The sequence below is a fragment of the Nannospalax galili genome, unplaced genomic scaffold (genome assembly GCF_000622305.1).
Source record: "Nannospalax galili isolate Female #2095 unplaced genomic scaffold, S.galili_v1.0 scaffold612, whole genome shotgun sequence".
Classification (NCBI taxonomy): Eukaryota; Metazoa; Chordata; class Mammalia; order Rodentia; family Spalacidae; genus Nannospalax; species Nannospalax galili.
In genome coordinates this window covers 862,598-888,422 of record NW_008333388.1, presented here as the reverse complement: position 1 = coordinate 888,422, position 25,825 = coordinate 862,598, and the positions used below count along the sequence as shown (strand labels likewise).

At 43.9% G+C, this 25,825-nt stretch overlaps 1 protein-coding gene across 2 annotated transcripts in view; it reads right to left on the bottom strand.

The window, feature by feature from the left end:
- Positions 1-25,825, bottom strand: part of Xkr6 (XK related 6) — a 259,903-nt gene that overhangs the window by 155,448 nt on the left and 78,630 nt on the right. The window contains exons 2-3 of one of the 2 annotated variants that reach the window (XR_003848716.1): positions 22,060-22,170; positions 15,289-20,095 (exon numbers count right to left, since the gene is read on the bottom strand). The exons of the other annotated variant lie outside the window; for it this stretch is intronic. The gene's annotated coding sequence lies outside the window, so the exon portion shown is untranslated. Of the gene's footprint in view, positions 1-15,288; positions 20,096-22,059; positions 22,171-25,825 lie in introns of those variants that run through there. 2 annotated transcript variants of the gene reach the window in all.

Sequence of the window (25,825 nt, the reverse complement as noted above, 5' to 3'; positions counted from 1 at the left end):
CACAGGGGTCAAAGGCACAATCCATTCTGCACTGGGATATATAAATGCTGTTCCTTGTGGTTATAAATAACCTTAATCACAGGCCCCACATTGTTGCCACATAACCTTGTGCCAAAGCTAAGAAAACGCTTTCAGGTTTGGAAACATGGAGAGGCAGATTAAGAGGCTTGTGAGCCTACCACATAATTGTTTCTTTAAATTTCTTCTGTTCACAACTTGAGTCAGAAATAATAATTTTCATAGTAACTCATGAACTGCAGGCATGTACACCTCATGAACAGAAGAACTGACACACACAGAATACCTACCTACCCTGTGTGTGAGGTACTTGGATTTTTTGTTTGGGACAGGGTCTCCCTGTAGCCCCAAAAGCTAGCCTGAACTCGCTATGTAGACCAGCTTGGCCTTGATCTCACAGACACCCACTTCTCTCTGCCTCCTGAGTGCTGGGATTAAAGGTGTGTGGCACATGGTTTATTCTATTTATCATGCTTTTAGAATTCTGGTTGTGGCCTGCGACAACAGCATCACAACCCACACGGAACACTCTGACCTGAGACACCCCCCTCCCTGTGAGCTCTGAGTGGTAAGGTAAGAACCCTAGATGCAAAGGTTGGATCCTCTGGAAGCCACATTGTCAGTGGTAATGCAAACTGGAGTCGAGAGAACTGCTTCCAGCCCCAGATTGATGGGATGAGCCATGACGAGCCATGGTGCTGCCCGCAGAAACCAGCAGGGAGACTGAACTGAAGGTAAGGTCCCAGATTCGTTTCCTCTTGGAAAAGGGTCAAGGTCCTCAATCAAAAAAAAAACCCAAAAAAACCCTCAGCTTCCCTTCAACCTTTCTTCGCCTTTTCTGGCCTACAATAATCAAGAGGTTTTTCATCACGAAACACCACGGCTGAGAGGCCTGGAAAACCAAAAATCTAACCAGCTGCCCAGTTGTAGTTTGGATCTGCAATGTCCCCCAAAAGCTGTTCTGAAGGCTTGGTTCCCAACACAGCAGTGCCCAGAGATGGGACCTTTGTGACTAGGCCATGAGAGCTCTATTCTCATCAACTGGTTATCCACCAATGACTCATAGCTTCACAGGCTACTGGGAAGAGTTGGAAACTGGCAAAGTTGGAGGAAGCAGCCATGGAAGGGTCCATCTTGCATCAGGCCCCTTTCGCTTCATCTCGTTCATGTCATTCTGCCTCCCTAGGAACAGAAGTGAGACTCCAAGGACTGAAACTTCTGAAACCAAGAGCCAAACAAGTCTTTCCTCCTTCCAGGACGCTTTCTCAGGCAATCTGTCAGAGATGGAAAGCTGGCGAAGGCCTCGCATCTTGTAGGGGGTAGTGAAGGGCACACTTTTCGAGACAGAACCTTGGCTCTTGAGATAGTACTTAGCTGGGCTACTTACCAGACTGCCCACCACATGGCTGACAGTCAGCCCACCCTGTGGCATGTTCCCATACTCCAGTATTCCAGTCCAGCTCTCAGCTCCAGTCAAACCCTCCACCTCTGCCACCTCTAGCCCTGCACCGTCAAAGACAGCTCAGTGGGAAAATCTAAGGCCAAGCCCTAGGCTCTGTGGGAAAACCTGCTAAGGCTAAGCCCTAAGGCTCTATCTACATCCCTACTCTTCAGGAGGCTGCTGCAGGTTCTACCTTTCAGGCAGGCATACTTCTCAGTCTCCATCACAGACTTAAGCTTTAGCAACACCATTATGAGATTTGGGGAAGGGCTGACAAGATGGCTCAGAGGGTAAAGGCACTTGCCACCAGCCCTGATGACCCAAATTTGATCCACACGGTGGTGGAAGAGAATCAGCTCCTGAAAATTGTCATCTGACCTCCACATATGTGCCACCTATGCCTCAAACACATACCCACTAAATAAAGTTTGAATAAAATATTCGGGGCATGGAAAGGTGGCACATCTTTAATCCCAGCACTGGGGAGGCAAAGACAGATGAACTCTGTTACAAGTCATCCTGGTCTATATAATGAGTTCCAGGCTGGTCAGAGCTACATAGTGAGACGAGTCTGTCTCAACCCCACTCCAACCCAACTCCTTAAAAAAGATTTGTGCCTGCATGCCTTTTCTTCTTCGTAACGTTACCTAACATGGATTTAAATCTGACTCAAGCCAAGCATGGTGGTGCATGCCTTTAATCCCAGCACATGGGAGGCAGAGACAAGGGAGATGGAGGCCATTCTGGTCTACCTAGTGAGTTCCAGGTCACCTGGGAATAGAGGGAGACCCTGTTTCAAAAAAAGAACGCCATCACTCTGGCTCGTTTCTCAAAACACAAGAATACAAAAACTGTAATGACTACTCCAGGCCACACATCTCTCCATTTTTTAAAATTTCATATATGCAATAAACTTACTGTCTGTGAAACAAAATTTAGAACTTCATACTTCAGTATCTTTCTGTTTGGGGCATATATAACCCACCCCCAAACACACACACTGACCAGACAACCTTAACACATAAACCCCAAAAATATCCCAGAAAAACTCTCCTTGAGATTTTCTGCCTCCCTCCCTTGTTCCCGAACACCCCTTAAGGTCATCAACTGTGGTACACGCAGCATATGAGTCTGATGGTGCCAACAACGGGGGGATGGGAGGCTCCAGGCACCAGACACATTGCCCCTCAGAGCCTTGAGGCAGCAATGTTCATCATGCACACAATCATTAGCATCGACTTACTACTTGTGAGGCCGAGACCCCCTAGGTTAATCTGCCCAAGGTCAATGTCTCTCTCACCCACTGCAGGAAGACTGGCTGATTCTTACACGATGACACCCACCAGCAGACTGAACAGACAAGCAGCTGATTCACGGGCAAACTGCCTTATAAAATCTTGAAGGAACAAATTAACTCCAGGATAGAGAACTAGGAATGTTTCCCAGTGGTGGCTGACGAGTGCTCTGTGCACTGCGATGAGGCTGTTTATTTTACTTTCTTTTCCCAAGTATCAATCTGTAAAGTTCTTTGGGCTTTTGCTTTCTGTTTATTTTAGGTTTTGTTTGTGTTCATTTTTGAGACAAGAGTCTTGCTGGGCAGATCAAATTGGTCTCAAAACTTGTGGCACTCTTCCTGTCTCTGCCTCCCAAATGCTGGGATTACAGTCTTACAACATCATGGGCCTGGTTACCAATCTGCAATTTTACAATCCATTTCAAGTGTGATTGTAGTCTACACTAAACAGCAATGAATCATGGTCCAAAAGTCTATACCCACGTAAGATATTAAATAACTCGCATATTCTATTTTTTTGGAGTTACCTGCTAGAATGTAATGGCATCTAAGGGAGGCATAGGACTCAGTCATACAACTTGGAAATAGTCACATGAACAACGCCAAGAACCAGTGCAATCTTGCTGGGTCTCCCCGGATCACGCAGTTGTGGGGCCCTTTCTGCACAGGATCTAGAACATCACTGATCTTCACTGCTGACAGTGGTTAAGAACTATGGCAAAATTCACACGTTACACTCTGAAAGCTAATGTGTAAACTGAGTCACAAAAGAAAACGCCTGTACCTGTATCTTGGCTTACTCTTTGTGAGGCTGAAGACTTGCATATTTTAAAGGAGAACCTGATCTGTTGGCTTTGAGATGTGGCAGACCGATCACTGGTAATTTTTAAAAGTTCAGACAGGTGGCCATGGTATACACGTTGGGTTAAGACCTGATCACAATTTAATGAAGGGGAGTATTTGCCTCAAACACTGGCTGCCAACCCGTAAAATTCCACTGTCTTCCAATTAAGTCTACAATTAAAAATAACTTTTAGAGTCATTTTGTTTCAAATTTGGGAAGGTTTAAGTTTTTTTTTCCTTCTTCTTCTTTCCTGAGACAAAGTCTTACTATGTAGTCCTTGCTTGCCTGGAACTAACTAGCTATATATACCAGGCTGGCCTTGAACTTGCAGAGTTCCACCTGTCCCTGCCTCCTGAATGCTGGGATTAAAGGCATGCACCACCATGCCTGGTGGAAGGTTATTTGGTTTTGGGTTTTTTTTTTTTTTTTTACTTTTTTTTGCAAAGGAATTTTTGTTAGTTTGAGGTGTTCTCACAATTCTTCGCCGATCCCGGGCTCTTACACCTTTCCAACCCAGGAAGGAGGCCATCCATCTCACCATATCACTATAGAGATATTAATGCATTGTCTTCTGGTCTCTGTTACAGTTCCTCAGAAGTCCTTTGTCAGCCAAATTTTCATTGGTTCAAGGCAAAGTACATTACAGCTATAACAAATCATTACAGCTATAACAAATGTTATTTTGTTTTGGGTTTTTTTTTTTTTTTTTAACTTTATTTGGAAAAGAATACTTAGTAAGTTTGAGAGCTATCACAAATGTTCAGCAGATACGGGTGCTTATCATCAAGGCTTATAACCTGAGTTTGATCCCTGGGACTCATGTGGTGGAACGAGAGAACTATGTTCAGAAAGTTATCCTCTGACCTTCCATGTGTGCGCTTTGGCATATGTGTGCACTTTGGCATATGCATGCGCACACATATACACATACACACTCTCTAAAGAGATAATATTTTTAAAAGAAAGCTTGAAGAAAAATTTTTATTAGGTGTGAAATGGACTGAATTGCAAAATGAAGAAAATTACAGAAAATATCTGTGTAAGTTACAAAAGTTAATAATTCACCCCAAAACTAGTTTAAACAAGCTCAGGTGTGACAGCTCATGTCTGTAATTTCTGCAACTGGAAATTGAGGCAGGTGGGTCAAGAGTTCAAGGTCAGCCTAGGCTATATAGTGAGCCCAAGGCCAGCCTGAACTCAAGACCCTGTTTCAAAAATAGTATTTTAAATATATCTTTTGCAAGTGGGGCCATGTTTCCACAGTAGTGCACTTGACTACCGTGCAGGAAGTCCCAGGTTCAATCTCAGTAAACAAAGTCTATAACTATTTAAAAAAAAAAAAAAACTCGTGAGATTCTTGGCAGGTAAAGGTATTCGCTATAAAAATATCTTTTGCATTGGTAATGCCACTTGCCATTCACGCTAAGGCACTAGGCAGAGGTACATATAAAGATGCAGTATGCGGAGTCTTCTTGGCAATGTAACTTATTAGGTAAGCACCCACAAACTGGGTAAACTCTTAACACATCCATCTGATGGAATTAACAAATCCACCTGATGAAATATCAACTAGCAAGAAAATATACTTCAGTGCTATTTCAAACTTCATAAGCCGTCACTGTCATAGTCTTACAGGGAAGAGTGGGTTAATAATCTCAATTGTAAGTAACAAAACAAATGCAATCTCAGCTTGTTAAAATATGTTCACGACAGTTTCGAACAGTGACAGAAGGTATGTCTGCGTGGAGAGACTCTGCCATTTGCTCGTGTTTTAGATCCTTTTCCTGTTGCTGTAATAAAATACTCTGACAACGGCAACCTACAGGTGAAAGGGCTTCCTCTGGTTGATGGCGTGGAGTTACAGCGGCAGGAGCTTCAGGGAGCTGCCATGTTGCGTTCACAGTCAAGCAGCAGAGGAAAGAACACATGCTCTGTGCACTTCTTCCATTTTATACATTCTGGGATTCCCTGCCCAGGAAATGGGCTCAACCATAATTAAGATGGGTCTCCCCACATCAACTAACAGAATCAAAATAATCCTCCCACAGGCTTGCCCTGAGGCCCATTTCCCAGGTGATTCTAAATTCTGTCAAGTTGACAAATTAACACTGTCCGTCAGAGTTTCCATCAATTTCCACAGGTTTTGCAGTTAATATGAGTTCTGCTTCTGATGAGGCACAATTTAGAGTGCTGTGAGCTGAAGGCATTCTTGTATCTGAATTAAATAAAATACCAGTCTTTGGGCTGCCACTGGATACCCAATGCCTGAGAGAGGCGATCTGGCCTAGGTAGACCAATGCACTGATGCTCCTAATCATACAGCCTTCACCTGGAGAAAGTAACTGGAAGTCACAGGTCAAAGGACAGTCTGTGTGCTTTGTATCCCATCACCCTGGCCGGCTGGGCCTCCTGTCACCAGCATGGTGCAGGGGCCACACCTGATTCCACGCTGGAACTCTCAGCTGTCTGTGGCCTTGTTTTGGTACTGAGGACTGAATCCAAGGCCTTGAACTTGTAGCTCTGGCCTTGAACTTGCTATGTAGCCCAGGCTGGCTTTAAACCTGGCATCTTGCCCAAATACTGAGACCACAGGCATGCAACTCCATGCCCATCTGCTTTCTAGACTTAGCTATTTCTCAGCATCTACCAGATGAAGAACATGCAACAAGACTGAATTAAATGTCAACCAAACATAGCTGGTGGTTTCCAGCTGGCAGAGTCCGAGAGGTAGAGAGCTCACCTGCCTAGGACTTTCAAGTTCTCTGTGCATCTCACAGTGCTCCATCAATTACTGCCACTGAGTTCTTGGGTTTGGGGTCCATCTAAAAGGTGCAAGGTGCCTGTGGTTAAGTTAAGCCAGATGTGCCCAAGTCAACTACTCAGCAGCAGGACACCTGCCATGTGCTGTCTCCATCTTCCCGTTGTCTATAAATAGCAAGTCTAGGAACTTGCAAACACAATTTGAGAGCCCACAACCCACTAGCCCTCACTCCCAAGGCCTTAGACATAATTCCAACAATAAAAGCATTTGTGTAATTCCCCTATTGGATTTCCAAAACTGTCATAACTTCACCCTTCCCTAATGATACAACCAACTCAAAATTGGAACAATGCAACTACCCCAACAGGAGGTGCAACTCTGGTTCTAGCACAACCCCTGCCTTCTCCTTCCCTGAGCCCATTTCGTTCGTGTATGAAGTAGGTCACAACAGTACCAGAATCCCAGGTAAGTTAAAGGTGACAGGAAAACACCACATGCCGAAGCTCTTAGGAAATCCATCTTGCTAGTCTGTGTGCAGCTCAGACTGTCAATGCAGGCTCTCCTGCAAGCTAACTACACGGAGGAACCCTGGGCCTCGCTCCAGAACACAGAACAGGAACTTGCAACTGAACAAGCCCATGTGAACACATGTATGCATGCACACACAGCTGAAGAGCTGAGCTGGAGGTTTGGAGCACTGCTTCTCAGAGCTGGCATGAGGTGCCCGTGGGTAGAAGGAACTTGAGGTCCTGTGTTTACCAGTCTCTGGCTTTTCTTGATGCCATGTAGACTTCTCATTCCCAGAATATTCCATCAGAAAGCACGCTGTAGAATTTGGATATTTCATGGTTGAGACAGTTCTGTTTCACAAGAACTTCACAGGAAAACTGACTCCATGGGTCTGGGCTGCTTTTTATTTTCCTTTCTGTTACTGGGATAAAACACTCTAAGCAAAATCAACTTATGGTAGGAAAAGATTCATTTCAGTTTACAGTCCATCACTGAGGAGTCAGGACAAGGAGGAACTAGAAGCAGAAAGCTCGGAGGAATGCTGCTTGATGGCTTGCTCTCGGGCCCATATTTAGATAGCTTCCTTAAACCCAAGACCACCTGTGCAAGGAATAGTGCCGCCCACAGAGAACTGGACCCTCCTACATCAGCGAACAACTGACGATCTCTCGCAGACACAACCACAGGACAATCTGATCTGGGCAACCCCTTCACTGAGATTCGCTCCTCAGGACTCTAGGGTGTTATCAAGTTGACAAAACTAACTAGGACAGGTAGAGTGTTCATGTATGCTTGCAAGATGCTTCTGCTTTTAATGAAGCACTCATTCCTCAGAGTAAAGTTCAAAGGCTTCCTTTCAGAGCACTTGAAGTACTTACTACTGCTACTGTAGAATTTGTGTGTTACTTGTGTGGGAAGCCTTAGGAATCTGTTCCCTTAAAATTTTAGTTACATTCTTAGAGAGATGGACTTCTTGTTTTTCTGTCTTTTGAATACGATTAGGGACTGGGGAAAAGCAGTCTGTGTTTTTACACATTCCACTGTGTGTAGGTAAGCATGGACCATGGTGCACGTGCAGCAGTCAAAGGACAATCTGCAGGAGTTGGTCCTCTTTCCACCATGTGGGTACTAGGTATAGAACTTGGCGGCAAGCGCTTTTACACTGCAATCCATATCACAAACCCATGTGGCATGTTACATGCTGGTTTTCAGTAGTTTCTGGATCTTGTAACTTTCTGGAAAATTCCCCATAGATAATACTTTAAAATATTAGATTCTGAACGAAGTCTAACTTAGTAACTAAAAAGGGGTCTTCAGAATTTTATTAATATGGTCTAGAGGGAAAGGATGGTACAGAGGCCGCCTTTCCCTGAGGCACTGCTAGCCTCACTCTTGTTCTCTGCCACACACCATGGCCACACCACCATAGCCCACTGCCTTCCAGGAACAGACCTATGTCTGTTCTCCAACCCCAGTGAACACAGATTCCCACTTTCACATTTCTGTGCTTAGCCCAGGAGGGCAGGAGGACGGCTGTCCACCAAGGTCAGGAGCAAGGGGAATGGTCAGCTTGGCAAGTCTGCCAAGGAACCTTCCAACCCTGGCCTCGAGCACTGTGGCTGCTGCCCAGTGAGTTACCTGCTAACTCCATTAATTCACTGTGGTGGCTGGAATGAACAAATGACATTCACAGCTTCAGATATGTGAACAGCTGGTCCCCAGTCAGTGGCATTGTTTGGGGAGGTCATGGAATCTTTGGGGTAACAGTGCTGGAGGAAGTACGTCGGGGGTCGGGAGATGACTTCCAGTTCTCCATTTCCCACTTCCAGTCCCTTTCTGCTTCATGTTTGTAGTTCCAGATGTGAGCTCTCAGTTCCTGTTCCTGGTGCCCTATTTTCGACTTGCTGCCACACCCACCATAAGACTCTAATCCCTCTGGAACCGTTAAGTCAAAATAAACTCATCCTTCTAAAAGTTGTCCTGGTCATAGTATTTTGTCACAGCAACAGAAAAGTAACTGCCTGGGAAATGCTTTTAAATGATCCCAAGTCAAGGGTGGAGCAGGCACTGGTGCTGCTGGGTAGGGGGTTGGAGACCCCACTCTGGGGACAGCTCCCCTGAAGTAGTTTCTGCTCCAGATTATTTTTGAGATAGAGTCTCATTATACAGCCCTGGCTGCCCTGGAATTTGATATATACACCAGGTTGTCCTTAACTCCCAGAGCTCTGCCTGCCTATGGCTCCAGAGTACTGGGATTAAAGGCCTGTGCCACCACACCTGGATAAATCCAGATTCTAGCATCTCCAAGCTTCCTCACAACTCCCTGGGTAGAAAGGTCTCAGTTACTCATTCACAACAGACACTTCCTGAGTTTCTAACAGGACAGGGATCGCTCTAGGAGCAGTCATGAGCAAAACCAAGACTCTGCCCTCTCTGGGTTTATATTTTAGTGGAGGGGACAAATTTGGGAAATACTGACAGATACTGCTCCAGAGAACTCTGAGCACCTCTCAGCAAAAATGTCTAATGAAAGGATGAAAGCCTTGAGGCCTGCGGTGGCATGTTCTCCAAAAAAATGGGCAAAGGGTCCGAGACCAGGAGGGAAGAGATAGTGCAGCAACCATGTTTGAGGGTTTTCTTTGTTGTTTTGTTTTTTGCTTGAGACAGGTCTCACTATGTAGCCCAGGCTACTCAAACTCTGAGACAGGCCTGCCTCTGCCTCCCAAGTGCTGGAATTAAAAGGTGTGCATCACCACATCTGGCCTAAGTATCGATCATTATGATGGAAAATAGAACCAATGCCTTCAACAGAAGCCAAGCCTTCTGTGCTGTCGGGCAGGGGCCTAAGTCTTTGGGCTCCACTCACGTTTACTGTCTGATTGCATCACCTAGAAAACATTCAGAAGTCTTATGATGAAAAGTGGCTAGGAGGACGGCACGAGAAGACAATCAGCACTGGGCAACTGTAAGTGCACAAGTCCAGTTAGGTCACACTGAACAGGGGCTTTCCTGGAGACAGGGACAATGGAGTACCATTTATACTGAACCTGAAGACTAGACAGAAGGATGCATCAAACCCCTGCTATGGACCTTCAACTTCTCCAGAAAAGTCTTCTCTTTGATCTCCTAGACTAGGAAAATTGGGCACCAAAGCAGTTTCACAGAAAGAAGCTAGAAAGTTGTTTGGCTACAACTCACACTAATTTCATACTCTGAAAGCATGATGGCCTTGGAATTAGTGCTCCGAAACCTGGTAGTGAACCAGCTTTATGAGCAGGCCAAGTGCTGGGGGAGGTGGCACGCACACTGAGAAGTTAGGGGCAGGAGGGTCCTTTGCTCACACTAGACATCAACCTCTATCCTGCTGACCCACCCCACAATGGTGCCACGCAAATCCAAAGGGAGCAGCTGGAAAGCTTAAATGTTCTAGAAAGCACATGTCTGCACCACTCAGCAGAGCAGCTCAAAGCACCGAAGTCTAGTATAAGGGCATCTCAGATGCTGGCATCCCAGCCTTTGAAGTGTCCATAATTTATACCAAGGTATAACTAAGTGTTGGTATTATACAGAAGAGAGGTTACTGAAACTCCACTCAGCAGAGCAGCTCAAAGCACCGAAGTCTAGTATAAGGGCATCTCAGCCTTTGAAGTGTCCATAATTTATACCAAGGTATAACTGAGTAAGTGTTGGTATTATACAGAAGAGAGGTTACTGAAACCGAGTTTGTAGGAGAGAAAAGCTGGAAGGAACATGAATCCGGTGATCTATAAACTACTTAGCTTCCAATGGTAGGGGCATTATAGTTTGGATGTGGACTGTCCCCACAGGTTCTTGTGTTTCAAACGTTGGTCCCCAGCTAGGAGCCTGCTTTGAAGGTTGTAGAACCTTTTGGACATGCAATTTAGCTGGCAGATGAAGGACCACAGGGGTAAGGCTTACAGGTCAGGACCAGCCCTGGGCTGCCCTAGCTGTCTGCTTCCTGGTTGGAGTCACACTAAGCAGCAGCTGCGTCCCCTTACCACACCTTCCCTGACATGATGGACTGCGTCTCCCCAAACCAGGAGCCAATACGAAAGCCTATTCCCTCATGTTTTTGTTGTTGGGCATTCCATCACAATGACAGGAATCTTGGCCCTGTCTAGTGTGAACTCCCACAGGAAGCTTTTCTGAACTACGTCTGTGTGGGTCTCACTCTCACTGTGCTCAGGCCTGCCCCCTCACACTTGCCTGCTTGATCTGAGTCTGCACTGTAGACCCCTTAGGAACATGGAACATGGCTCCCCTTTGGTAGAGCCTTTGATTTTAGGTGTCACAACCTCTCAATGCCACAGAGCTGACGCCTGAGCTGGGCTTTAGGGACAATCAGGTGAGCAAGTGTGAAGGAATGCCAGGTTGCAACAGCTGACACACTTATCTAGTAGGGGCCATGGAGTGGCTGGAAGGACAGACTTCCTGGAGACAGCACAGCAGAGCTGCTTCTCTTCCTGAAGACAAACCTGTTGGTCACTTCCAACTTATACAACATCACCTTTCTCAAACCAAACTTCCCTCGGGACATCTACCCCGACATCCTAGCTAACACCCAATTTGAGCCTGCATTTCCTCCTAGCATACTAAGCATACAGACCTCAGTCATGGTTTTGCTTTCTGTAATTTTGTTACCAGTGGTCAAGGGCAGGCCACCCTTTCTTAAACACAAACCCTATACATGCGTTTCCTAAGAGTCCAGGACAGTGTCTGGGACCCAGGAAGCATCATCAATATGCTGCCAAGAACGGACAGACTTAAAACATGCAAATGCAGTCCACAGCTTTCTGAAAGAATGCTTTCAGTGTGGACCTGCAAACAGCTAAGGGTGGAGGGAAACATGGTGGAAAGTGAGAACTCCCAGCTGGCAAGGCACAGTCTTTAATCACCTGCAGGATGGCTGAGAGCCTGCACACTTACAAAGTGCTGCCTGAGCACCGGGGTGCCCGCCCGCATCAGTGCGATCTAAGAGCCCTCCTTTCCATCAGGCAAGAGGAAGATGATGAGCAGATGTCCACATGCACACAGGGCAGCTCAAGACACCAGGAACTGATACTGCCTGTGCCCCAGGCAGTCCACCATTCCTGTGTCCTGCCCTTCCTCCCTCTCCTACTGGTCCTCTGAACTCACACTCACGAGGTGGTCCTCAGCTGCCTCCAGACAGGAGACAGGAAAGAAAGGCCTCTTGAGAAAGGGTCTTTATAGAACAGGCTTCTTCACCACTCAAGCCCAAAAGATCAGGTTAAATTTTTCCAGATTTTAAGAGTAACCTGTTACAGTTATTGTTTGTAACTTTGTAAAAATTCCTACATGGACTTTTAGATCAACTACTGGGGGCGTATTTTCATACTGAATTAATCCTAATCTCAATTAAAAAGATAAATTTAGCTGGGCGTGGTGGCGCACGGCTTTAATCCCAGCACTTGGCAGAGGCAGGCGGATCTCTGTGAGTTCAGCCTGTCTACACAGAGAAATCCAGGCCAGCTGGGACTACAGGGAGACCATCTCAAAAGCACCAAAAAAAAAAAAAAAGATAAACTTAAAAATTAAAATTGAGGGGAGGGGGACTACAATTTGCTATAATGGTTTCCTGAAGAGATGCTAAAACACTTTGCTTACACTGGTATTCAGGCACAGCCATGCTCCAACACCTGTCTCCATCCTGGTAAAATCAAGAAATTCAACTGCTTCTTAGCCAGAGATCTGCTGAATAGGGCCAAATGGGAACTGGGGACAGGGCTGAGCACCAAGCTGCACACAGGCCCACATTTGCCTAGTACTTATTAACCATCCATTTCTCTCAGGTATGAAAACCATCCAATAAGGACTTGAATATTTTAGTATATTCAAGAAGGTTCCACAAATAGGACCTTTTCAATTGCACAACTACACAATAAGGAAGTCTGTGATCTAGGTTTCTGAAGTGAACACCAGGTCTACAGAGACCACAGAAAACCCAAACTGAAGAAAACCTCAGCCAGTGTCTAGGTTTCTGAAGTGAACACCAGGTCTACAGAGACCACAGAAAACCCAAATGAAGAAAACCTCAGCCAGTGTGGTGGCGCATGACTTTAATCCCAGCACTCAGGAGGCAGAGGCAGGTGGATCTCGGTGAGTTTGAGGCCAGCCTGGTCTACATAGCAAGTTCCAGGCCAGCTGGAGCTACAAGAAGACCCTGCCTCAAAAATACAAAAAAAAGAAAAAAAAAAAAAAAAAAAAAAAAAAAAAAAAAAAAAACAATTTCTGAGGTAAGTCTGAGATGTCACTTGACCACAAATGTAAATTGCAAAGCCTCTTGTTTGAGACTGCCATCGGGGACCCAGTCAGAAACCTGTGAACATAAATCTACCAGTTTCTGGATGTCATATTTTAAATAAAATTATTTCAGTAGGCATTATTAATCTTGCCTAAGATTGGGAAGAACAAAATTGGGAACATCAAAAAAATCCAAAATTTTAATAACAAGATCTTCTATGAAGTTCCAAAAGTCCATGGTGATGGTCATGGAGCCACAAGACAGGACAGAGGCTGAACACTACACAGTCCAAAAGACTCCTCCAGTCACATTCACTCTTTGACTAATTTAATTCTTGCTTTTAGGTCCCACTGAGTACAGGAAGCAAATGTCTGCCTAACTAATCAGAGCCAAGGGCTTAATAATTCAATGTCTTCTAAGAAAAAAAAAAAATCTTTAAGGAAAATGCTAAGTTTTGGTAGGCTTCCCTGATGAGCAGTCCAGTAAGAACTCTGCACAGTTCCAGAGGTCACGGGAGAAATTCTGAGCACCGCACACCAGAGCAGAGATCCCGGAGACTCCTCTGAATGTCTTGGTGACAAGAACCCACTGGGTTCTGGGGAGATGGCTTAGCAGTTATGGAGAACACTGGCTGCTCTTGCAGACAACCCCAGTTCAGTTCCCAACACCCACACTAGACAGCTCACAACTGCCTGTACCTCCAGCTCCTGGGGAACTGATACCTCTGTGATCTCTGAGGGCACACACGTTAAGAAAAAAACAAAAATAAATCTAAAGAAAAGAACCCGCTGAAGAAGTGCCCGCCTCCTGGACACACTACACATAAAACACTTAGCACAGCGGCTGCCCCGTAAGTCGGCACTATTCTCCTTAAATTTTTTCCAAAAAATGCCATTACACTAGGGCGACGAAGATGACTTCGCAGCTCAAAAAAACCATCATGGACGCATTAGTGCCTCCTGCAATGCGTTTTGGCCCAATTCCTTGGAGCTAATTAATGAGTAGTCGGCCATTACACTAGGGCGACGAAGATGACTTCGCAGCTCAAAAAAACCATCACGGACGCATTAGTGCCTCCTGCAGTGCGTTTTGGCCCAATTCCTTGGAGCTAATTAATGAGTAGTCCAGCTAAACAAGACGACGGCACACAAAGTGAACCTTATATCTGGTACTACAGGTAAGGAGAAATAAGCACATCATTTTTGGTCAGTTTTTGGCATATACTTTATTGTTATCAGGGACGAATATTTTGCAGTTTAAATAAAAAATCAGGGCCAGCAAGATGGCTCAGTGGGGTAAAAGCACTTGCCACACAAATCTGACAACCTCAAGTCCAATTCCTGAAACCAATGAGGGAGAAAACTGACTCCTAAAAGTTGTCCCAACTGCCACATACGGCTGTAGAATGCATGTATGTGCACGTGCACATACATATACGTACACATTCTCACTCAGTATTAATAATCCACAAGGTAGTATGATTTCCTGAAATGCTGTGTTGTAATGGATCTGCATTACCTGAATTTTCAGTTGAATTTTTCATATAGCTTTTGGTAATTTGAGAGATCTCCAGAAAGTTCTTGGCCAAGTATGAGCTCAAACAGGATGACACTAGCTCTTAACTGTTATTGTCTCAAAATTTTAAAATAATGACTCCCATTATACAGCAATGCTGAGGTATTAATAAAAATTTCCCTGAATGTCCTGAGACACCCTGATTAGGGACCCACAAGCACGGGATAAGCAGAATCAGACGGTCCTTCAGGAAGAACTGAGGCAACAGGCCAACATCCATCATACAATCCTAGGACATGGCAGATTTCATGCTTTTGACTTCACAGACCAATGAGAAAAATTTAAAGCATCTTTAGAAGCTGGGCTTGGTAGTGCACCACTTTAATCCCAGCACTGGGGAGGCAGAGGCCAGCCTGGTCTACATACTGAGTTCCAGGCCAGCCAGGGCTGCATAGTGAGACCATCTCAAAAAAATATATAGTATCTTTAGAAAACTCAAGAGCATAAACTTTTAATTTTATGAAACAGGAGAGAAGAACATACATTTTGTTTTTATTTTTTGAGAACTGTTGGCCTAGAATTCACCATGTAGCCCAGACAGGCCTTTAACTAGTCTTCTGAGTGCTGGTACTGACAGCTGTGAGCAGATTAGAATCTTTTCTAAAAAATTAATTTTTTATGCGTATGAATGCCTTGCCTGCATGCAAGTACACTGATGTGATGCAACACCTGAAACCGGATTAAGTAAGGTTGTTAGCCATCACGTTAGTGCCGGGGACTGAACTCTAGTCCTCTGTAAGAGCAGCCGGTGCTCTTAACTGCTAAGCCATCTCTCTATCCCCCGGATTAAAATCTTGAAAGATCATCTTATAATTGAAAGTGAGTTTTAACCTGTGCTTCTGGTGCTTGTGAAGCCCACTGACTGGGTTCAGGCCTACAGAATGCAGTATAGACTGCCCACACTACTATTCATCCCAGATGGGGTCTTTCCTCTCTGTTTCAACTACACATCCCATCCAGCCTGACTTACTAACACTGCCTATTGAGTATAAAAGTACTTTACTTGGACAAAGTGTGCTACCTATCCAGAAAAGTTAAGATGCATTTTCGGTGTCCCTAGCACTTAGTAATTACAAAGAGCTCAGAGGCTCTTCCTGGAGAAAACACAGGGACCTGATCACATTTTTACACATGGAAAACACACACGCAACAGCTGCAAACAAAACAGGTGCACATGCACACTCACTCACGCTCTCAAGAGTACAGGAAAAGTAAGCAATTATGCTTTAGCTCTTCTCCAAGATAACTGTAAAGTGTCAGGTTTTAAATAACTGGACCAGTTAATTTTTATTAGCAGAAGCATAAGAAAGTTATTATGCACAGTATACTCTTTCACACAAAACACATTTGAATCATTTCTGAAAAGTCTATGTAAAAAAACTTAAAACCTTAATGTCAGTTTTGAAAAGGTTACATGACTGTTGTACACACCACCAAAGTCAGCATAGGGTCCATATGGATTCATGATTTCTTTTTCTACCCACCAATGGAAAACACAGTCTCCCAGCTACCTTCAGGCCCTAGCAGGCTTCCATGCTCATAAGTCAGCTCCGGGTCTTCCCACTGCCTGAGGCATGCTGGGATCCTCCTGGCCTCAGGAAACCATGGCCAGTTGAAGTTTCCATGGAAACCACAACAGTGGCTAGCACCCTAAAAGACCACTTTCAGACTACAGTGCTGTGAGTGTCACAGAGGCAGGGCTCAGACAACCAAGGCTCCAAGTCTAGAACTGTGTTGGCTTCTGGGCAGGAAGGAAGACGGAGGCAGGAGGTAGCAGGGGATGCGCACAGCATGGTGAGGGGACCCGCCTGTTCGCAGCCGGCGGCAAGCTGACTGTGTGGTACTTCCATCTTGACTTAGGATGAAAGGGTCAAATAGTACTGTGCGGACCTGCTGGAAAGGAAGTGTGATGAGATTACCTGGGAAGGATGATCAGGGAAGACATGGCAGGGGTCTCTCAGGTTCTAGAACCCCATGGGCTCAGTGCTTTCATTTTCTCCACACGTGATCAGCACACTGTCTCTAGGGATATGAAACCATAAGTCCAAAATACCATACTCTCAAAGGAGACACAAAAACACCTTCAAATCCCAGGTAAATGATACCTAACTTACAGTAAGGCTGACTGATCCAGGATCCCTTCCCCCATGGGGTATCAACCATACACGATACAGAAATGCCCTGCACAGGCCAGCCACATTTTGCTGACATTAACCATACATCATATGAGGTTGTCTCGTGTCTATACATCCAAACGCACATGAGAGTCAGACTCACTCCATCAAGAGCCCCAGGATGCTTCACTGAATTGTCACCCGTGGAGGCTCTTCTATTTACTTAGTCCCCCTGGCAGTGCTTCTTCAAACTGCTTGAATTCACCTTCAGAGGGAAGCTGTCACACGCACGGAATCCCGCATGACAGAACAAGGTGACCCGAGTCTCCACAGAAGAGGCGTGCTGTTCAGACGTTCTGAGGAATTCAGCTCCTTAGAGGACACATCAAAACCGTCCATGCAATCAAAACACGGACTGAGGGAGCCTCCTACCCAGACAGTCCACAAGGAACAAAATGAGTTAACTGGAAATCTGGAGTTTTCCTGAAAATGTACTTCAAATTTAAAAGTCACAACAGAATCCTAAAATTTCTAGTCATTATTATATAACTTAAGAACATATTTTACACCAAGAATTTAATATCCTGACATAATGAAAGGTCACACTTAAGGAGAAAACCTTCGTAATAATTGGAAATTTTAGGGCGGAAAAGGTATGCTCACTTTAGAAAGATGGTAATATTCAACTTTTGAAGAAAAAGAAAAACTCCGCCTCCATCAACAGGAAGCAGCAAGTGCCTGACCTCAGGCTCCACTTCTCCCCTTGTCTTTGGGAGTGGCCTTTGCAGAGTCTGGTCCTTTCATCTAATAGGCGCCCAGCCTGTGGCTGCAGTCTGTGTGAAGAGCCAGTGGGTGCCCCTTGAGGCCGGAGGTCCCATCCCTTGGAGCAAGTTACCACTGGTGGAGGGAGAAGAAAGTCGCAGTGAAGGCGTAAGTTCAACGAAGGGGATCCACAGAGCCAGACCACCACAAGCTAAGGTTCCTTCTGGTGCAGGCACTGCACAAAGATGCCTGCGCTGTCCTGCTGGTGCAGGAGCACTGGCTTTCGACGATGTCCATGTGGAGTTTCTGTACAGTTTCCACAATACAACAAACAGGCCATTGTTCTCAGAGTCCCTCTGTTTCAGTGTACCTAACTCACACAGACCTGATTCTCTTTGGGAATGCAATGGACTAGGACGTCAAGTGCGGTGACCTAGGGAAGGACACATTTCTCAGAAGACACACACTGCTCTAATCAGTACAACTGCAACTGAAACAAAATGTGCAGGCAGATTTCAAGCATGATTTTTCAAGCTTGATTCACAAGTTTCTAGGAAGCAGCCAGACACTGACTCTGTTCAGCACCTCATTTCTCTAAAGGGGGACAAGGGAACTCTACTGGTAATAGCTTCTGTAACAATGCAGGTATTTACTTGAAATTAAGTTAACCACTGAGCCACAAACACATTTAGAACACACCAGAATTCAAACTCACCATTAGGAAATGCATCAGTATTTTCAAATATTGACATCATTACTCAAAATATTGTGGCAAGCTACCCACAAAAGCACCAGGATGTCTTCTGTCCAAGACATTTTCATCGCCAAGGATGTGCTCACTTCCCTTAGCGCACTTTAGGTCTACTCTGTGAGGTTCAATCCCCAGTGCACCCCACTTTAGGTCCACTCTGTGAGGTTCAATCCCCAGTGCACCCCACTTTAGGTCCACTGTGAGGTTCAGTCCCCAGTGCACCCCACTTTAGGTCCACTGTGAGGTTCAGTCCCCAGTGCACCCCACTTTGTACTGTCACTCTTCTGTTTCCCTTGTGTCTCTTTCATTTGTACTCACAGTTTTCAGAATCTAAGGTTTTTAAAAGATTTATTCTGGGGAGGGGCAAGTTTTTTCCTGTCTGGCTAATTCCTTCTGGGTATATCAGATACCTAGACCTAGTCAATTTTGTGCCTAGAACTGGCTAGAAACTTCTGAGAGAGGTAGCACAGGAGAGAAAAGTCCGCTGTCATCAGAGTGGTTTAATAGGCAACACATGCTTAATTAAAATGTAGTAGTTGTTTAAAAATCTATCTAATGTTTTCTATTAAATACTTATCAGCCAATTGCTCCTGTTAAAAACAAAAAAACACAAAAAGAAAAGAGGGGCCCGGGGAACAGAACAGTCCTCCCCTTTGGCCAGCCTTCAAGGGAACTCTGAGACCTGCTGCACGTGCACAGGGACGGTGGGCAGCTCACAGTCCACTTGCCCACAAACACTCTCCTGGCTGCTTTTCAGTCTCTATGGTTTGCTGATCCCCTTCATCCTTCCGTCTGATCTAACTCCACATTGTTCTGAGTGTGGTCTTCACAATCACTATTCCCCAGCTTGGGTCAAAAGAGTCGGGAAGCAGTCACGTCGGATCGTCCAAGTAGCTATGTCCCAGAAGGTTCATCATGTCTCTTAATCCCATCAGGACAGGTGGCTGGCAAAGGACATCCAACCACCAGTAATGACCACAGTCACTCAAGGACGGCTACTCTGCCTAGCACCTCACTTCTATCTGTCCTGTCGTGGCTGAGCCCACATTCTGGGTCTGTGTGAGAGCACAGCACAGTTGGCAGCCGGGTTCAGAACACAGAAAGGAGTCTACTTCCGTTATTAGGGGAACTAATCTTTCTGAGACAGTCCATCTTTCCTTCTCTTCACTTGCACTGCCAAACCCTTCTCATTGACTCATCTACCTGGTAAGAAGGAGAGAGAGGAAGGGGGTGGATGTCAACAGCCCATCCTCCAATGTTAGCACCTATGACCCACACCTACTTCACGATGTCTAATTCTAAAGACCGGCAGCATTTTGTCACGAGTACATTTGGGTAAAATTTTCGTATTCTAATTCAGACCTTTCTGAGACAATTTCCAGGGAGAAATTTTGTAATTACTGCATTTAAGATTGTCACTAGATGTTTTTTCTTCTCTTCTCAGAGTAAAACAAAACGAGGTAACTAAATCCACATGGGAGGAATCACACAAACGTCCAGGACAATGTGCCCACAAGGACACCCCAAATCTTCATGGGGTAAATGTCCCAGTACAGCAATGACACAGGGGACCATCTCATGACAGGCCTGCCGACTTGGAAGCATGGAGTTCTTTTATAGACTTTTATTAAATATACTAATTCACCTACCAAGACATTTAAATATGAAAACAACATTATTTCCAATATTCAACTTAGGGATCCAAGATTCTGAACATGTCATCACCAAAAAAATTTGCAAACCTAAAAAACAAAAAAGGGAAAATAAATTAAACAAGAAAAAAAAAGACTTTCTCAGAAAGGTATTTATGTTTAAAAATTTCAAAACATTCAACATTGATGCTTTTCTCATCTGACATTAGCCCTTAAACTTTAAGAAAAGATACTTTACACATAGCAAAATCAATATGCAACTATAATCACACGTACCACCCATTTATTCAATATCTACTAGGTCAAAACATTTCACCTTAATGAGTCTTTAAAATGGCATTCATTCTTTTTCTTTTCTTTTTTAATTTTGTTGTTGCTTTGTTTTAGACAGGGTCTCCCTAATAGCCCCAGCTGGTCTGGACCTCACTATGTAGACCAGGCTGGCCTTAAACTCACAGAGATCTGTCTGTCTCTGCCTCCTGAGGACTAGGATTGAAAGCATATGCCACAATGCCCCTCTAGAAACGAGAATTTCTACAAGTATAGGCATTGGTAATACCAGTAATTGTTTCTCCTTGAGAATCTCATCCCCCACCAAGACAGAGTCTCACTATGTTGTGCAGGTCAGTCTTGAACTCTTGGACTTAAGCGACCCTCTTGCTTCAGCCTCTCAAGTGTTGGGATTAAAGGAATATACCACTCTGCATGGTGTCCTTAAGACACTGTTAATACAGAAAATGAACTTCATGACCAATCCTTCTCGCATGTGCTTAAGCATGCTACTTAAGACCACGAGCTCAGCGTTCTCATTTCCAAGAGAATGCAAAGCGACGGATCAGGAACTCCCTTAGCACTGCTTTCATCTAAAGTAAAGCAAGGCTGGCCTGGGAGCACAGGCCACCACACAGACAAGAACGCTGCTCTCAGGGGTGACTACAAGGGCCGAGCTCCTTGGATAAGTTTTATCTTGGTGCATGTGAACAATTCTGTCCTCACAAAATATCACATACATGCAGAAAACAGATGTGTTCCCTAAATTTTACGTCACTCTCAACATGTAAGATTAAGGGCTAAGAAAACAGAGAGATGCAGAGAACCACTGTGACAAAAGTGTCTCAAAAGAACATGGAAAAGACAGGACACTGATCAGAAAGGAACGGAACGGAACTTAGAAGACGCCTTCTGTGGCATCCTCTAGGATGGATTAACATTGTTCTCAGCATCTTTGCAATAAGCAAATTCACAATGTAGGCTAAAATGAAGTAAATTTGCAATGCTATTTTAGAAAGTGATCTTATTACATCTAGTACAGGATATGGAGCATAAGAAGCCCTTCTCTGAACTGGTGGCTCAGTATCACTTCTGGATTTGAGCAAAGAACCTTATTCTATGCCCAGAAGTCAAGGCCGGTCCTAAGGCCTGCTTCCAAAATACTTAATGGCCTCAGTCCATCAGAATAAACTGAATGATCAAGAGACACCCGCCTCGTCCCCATGGTTTTACAACAATATTTTTAAAAACCCTTTGAAAATAAGGTATGTAAATATTTTAAACACTTCGAATATCATTAAAGCGGAGTTGACTAATGCATATAAAATAAAGAAAAAAACCCTGATTCTCAAAAGGCAATCTAAGCTTTAAAAAGCAGAGCATACGCAAACACAGTATCAACATTACCACAGGAACAGAGCACTGTCGAGAGTGTTACCTCTGAGTCTAAAATGTTAAGCCTGGATTCCCTTTTGTTTGGGAGCAAGCCCTAGTGGCTTTTAAGGAAAAAACTGTTTCAGTATGTGAACTCCTAAAGGCTCAGGGTTTTCTTGTGGCATGTATTTTGTTGCTATTTAAGTAGTTTCTTTAAAAAAAAAAACAAAAAACTGATTTTTGACCCATATGAAGAGACTGATTTTCACATGGATTTACAATGTTAATGCTATTGTTAAAACATCTGAAGAATTCTAATTACGAATGTCAGTGTGTTAGATGTCCACATCTTAAAAGGGAGGCACTGGGGAGGGTGGGAGGCCTCTCCTACCCTCAGGTTTTGCCATTACCATTCTGTGTGAAGTGGTTTCAGGACGAGGCGACCGCACACTTCTAGCCAGAAATCGGATGACCTCAAAACCACCTCAGTTCAGCTGAGGTCTCATGTCTCTCGCTTAGAGCTAAAAATAAAAATACATGTGAATGAACAAATGATCATGAAATGAAATCTCTAACATGATACTAAAATATAAATTATCAGAAGCCATTTTTATCCCAGAAATATGAAAATGCAGTCACAGATCTGATCTCATGGAAAGATGCCCTCTCTATCCAGTTGACAATGAGATGCTGATAATCCAAGTTCTTGCTACAGAGCCAAAGTAGCATTTTGTTCATTTTCTGAATTATGACACATTTATTTTTATATATTTAAATAAAATCATCACTTACACTAATGAAGTTAAAACAGCAATTTAACTTTTAATGTACTACATATACACACACATATACAAACACATACATACACTCATATATACATATACACACACATATACATACATACACACACAGAGACAGGGAAGAAAGCAAAGAGTAACACTGAGCCAGGACAATGGTCTGACATAGAGAATTCGTTTTCGTGTACTCAGAATTCCTGGTTTTGACAGATGCTAGAAGTTCATGAAAATTAACGTGCTTCTCCAGCTAAAGCCAACATGTGTCCTTTAAGCAATGCAGAATGCTCTGAAGTTCTGGAAGTAACAGACATGGCTCCCGCCAGCTGTGGTGTCAGTTCACACACACACGCACATACGCACACGCACACACGCACACACACGCACACCCCTCTCCCAGGACAGAATCTAGGAAGTAATTAATGGCTGCCCTATGGAAGTAACAGACATGGCTCCCGCCAGCTGTGGTGTCAGTTCACACACACACACACACACGCACACACACACACGCACACCCCTCTCCCAGGACAGAATCTAGGAAGTAATTAATAGCTGCCCTAGTTCTTTCTTTAATCCTTAAGCATTTGCTTACCTAAAAACTCCAAACTTCTCTTCCATCAGCAGAGAGGAGCTTCATCAGTCAGCTCTCTCCAGCTCACAGTAACTCAACCAACAAACTAACTCCAGGTGTGCATTATGTCTGCTTCACAAATCAGTAATCCAAAGACCAGGAAGACTTCCAGAGAATTCGGAGAGAGGGGAGAGGGGAGAGGGGAGGGGGGGAGAGAGAGAGAGAGAGAGAGAGAGAGAGAGCACTGAAGACACCCCAATTGAAACGATGCTGGAAAAGAAAATCTCAATAAAAGAAACAAAACACCTTAGAAGAAACCCTCAACAACAAAACAGATCGTATAGAACACAAAGAACCGGCAGAAGACAAGTTAGAGAAACTGGATCACTTAGCAAAAGTCAACAATAAATTTGAAGGCAAAATAAAAACTATATATATAAAAATGAAAAAAATGTGAGGAAGCTCTGGGACATGATAAAAAGACCCAATGTAGCTCTCCTCCTAGCCTGGGCACTGGCCCATTTATTGTGTTGGCACCCCAGACCTCTGGACTGAACTCTTGGCCCAGACTCCCAACTGCTTCCCAATCCTTTGCATCCAGACCAACCCAATTCCTCCCTGTAGTCCCCAGGAGCCCTGAGGGGCTGTTCCCTCCCCAACCTCCATTCACATTCCTGGGCAGCAAAGCCACCAGCTTCCTGGGGCCATCTTTCCTGGACCCTGGTCCCAGGCCAGCCCAGCCCGTAAATTCCTGAGGCCAACATCTCTCCTGAAGAGATCCAGACTTTAGGAGAAATCTGAGAGCATCTGATCCTCATCCTACTTGGGCCTCTCTGGGAAACGCTGAGCAGGAAGATGAAAGCAATTTGGCCCCTCAAAAATAAAATCAAAAGAGAGAACCTGAAGCCCAGACCAACCAGCTTTTCACACCCAACAAGTAAACCACAAAGCCACATAAAGTTTACAAAAAGAAGCAGACCTAAATTCAACAAAGGAAGACTTGAGTCTCACACAAGAATCAGAAACTACAAAAGAAATCCACATATCAAACTCACATTGAAAAAACAGTAACATGAAAAACCCAAATAATATACCACCAAGTACCAACAGTCCTGTAAAGGAGTACAATAAGAACCCTGTAGAGATAACACAGGACATGGAACTCAAAAGAATAATTATAAACATGATGAAAGAGTTCAACGAATTTAAAGAAATCAAAGAACTGAAAGAAGATAGGGATAAACTTCTGAATGAACTTGAAAGAGAGTTAGAAATATTGAAGAACACTCAGGCTGAAATGAAGAAGGAAGTGAAACACTCAGTAAGCCAATTAGAAACGACAAGAGAAAGCCTCACCAATAGGATGAATGAAATGGAAAACAGAGTATCAAGATTGGAAGATAAAGTGGACGAATTAGACCACTCAAGCAAAGATTATGAAAATTTTAAGAAAACACAAGAATAGAATATGCAGGAATTGTGTGACACCATCAAAAGACCAAACTTGTGAATCATGGGCATACAGGAAGGAGAAGAATCTCAGGATAATGATATGGACCAGATCTTCAACAGGACTGTAGAAGAAAATTTCCCCAAATTAAAAAAAGACATGCCCACACAAATATAAGGAGCATATAGAACACCAAATAGATAGGACCAGAAAAGAAACTCTCCATGGCACATCATAGTAAAAACACTAAACATACAGGACAAAGAGAGAACACTGAAAGCTGCAAAAGAGAAACAAGTCACATACAAAGGAAAACCCAGGAGAATCACAGCTAACTTTTCAGTGCAAACTACGAAAGCCAGAAGAGCCTGGACCGAAGTATTCCCAGTTCTAAGTGACCACAAATGCCAACCCAGATTATGTTACCCAGCCAAAATGTCTATTACAGTTGAAGGGGAAAGAAAAGTCTTCCATGACATAAATAGACTGAAAGAATTCATGTCCACAAAACCAACTCTTCAGAGTTCCTGAAGCAATACAAAGAGCTAAAGAAAGGAACGACTATACCCAAGGGGTTACAGAAAGAAACTTAATGAAGGTATAACTGTGGAAATGCACAACTATATCAAGAATGTGAACAGAAATAAAAATGACAGGATTCAATACATATCTTTCATTAATAACTTTAAATATCAATGACTGAACTCTCCAGTCAAAAGACACAGACTAGTTGAATGGATTAAGAAATAAAAGCCATCTTTTTGTTGTCTGCAAGAAACGTATCTTACTTTCAAGGACAGGCACTACCTTAAGGTGAAAGGATGGAAAAAATATACCAAGTGGACGGTACTAAGAAAAAAGCAGGCATTGCAATTCTAATATCTGACAAAATAGACTTCAAACTAAAACTAATCAGAAGAGACAAAGAGGGCCACTTCATTTTGATCAAAGGAAAAATGAATCAAGAAGATATTACAATCATGAACATATATTCACCAAACTCTGGTGCACCCAACTTCATAAAAACAATACTAGAAGACTTTAAGACCCAGATTGATCCCAAATCATTAATAGTAGGGACTTCAATACTCCATTGTCTCCATTAGATAGGTCAACAGGACAAACAATTAACAGAGAGACATCTGAATTAAACAATACCATACATCAAATGGGCCTAACAGACATCTACCGAATAGTCCACCCAAGCACCAAAGAATATACTTTCTATTCTTTGCCCCATGAAACTTTCTTGAAAACTGACCATATACTGGGGCAAAAAACAAGCCTCAACAAATACAAAAAGATTGAAATAATTCCATGCATTCTATCAGACCACAATGCAATAAAACTTACAATCAACA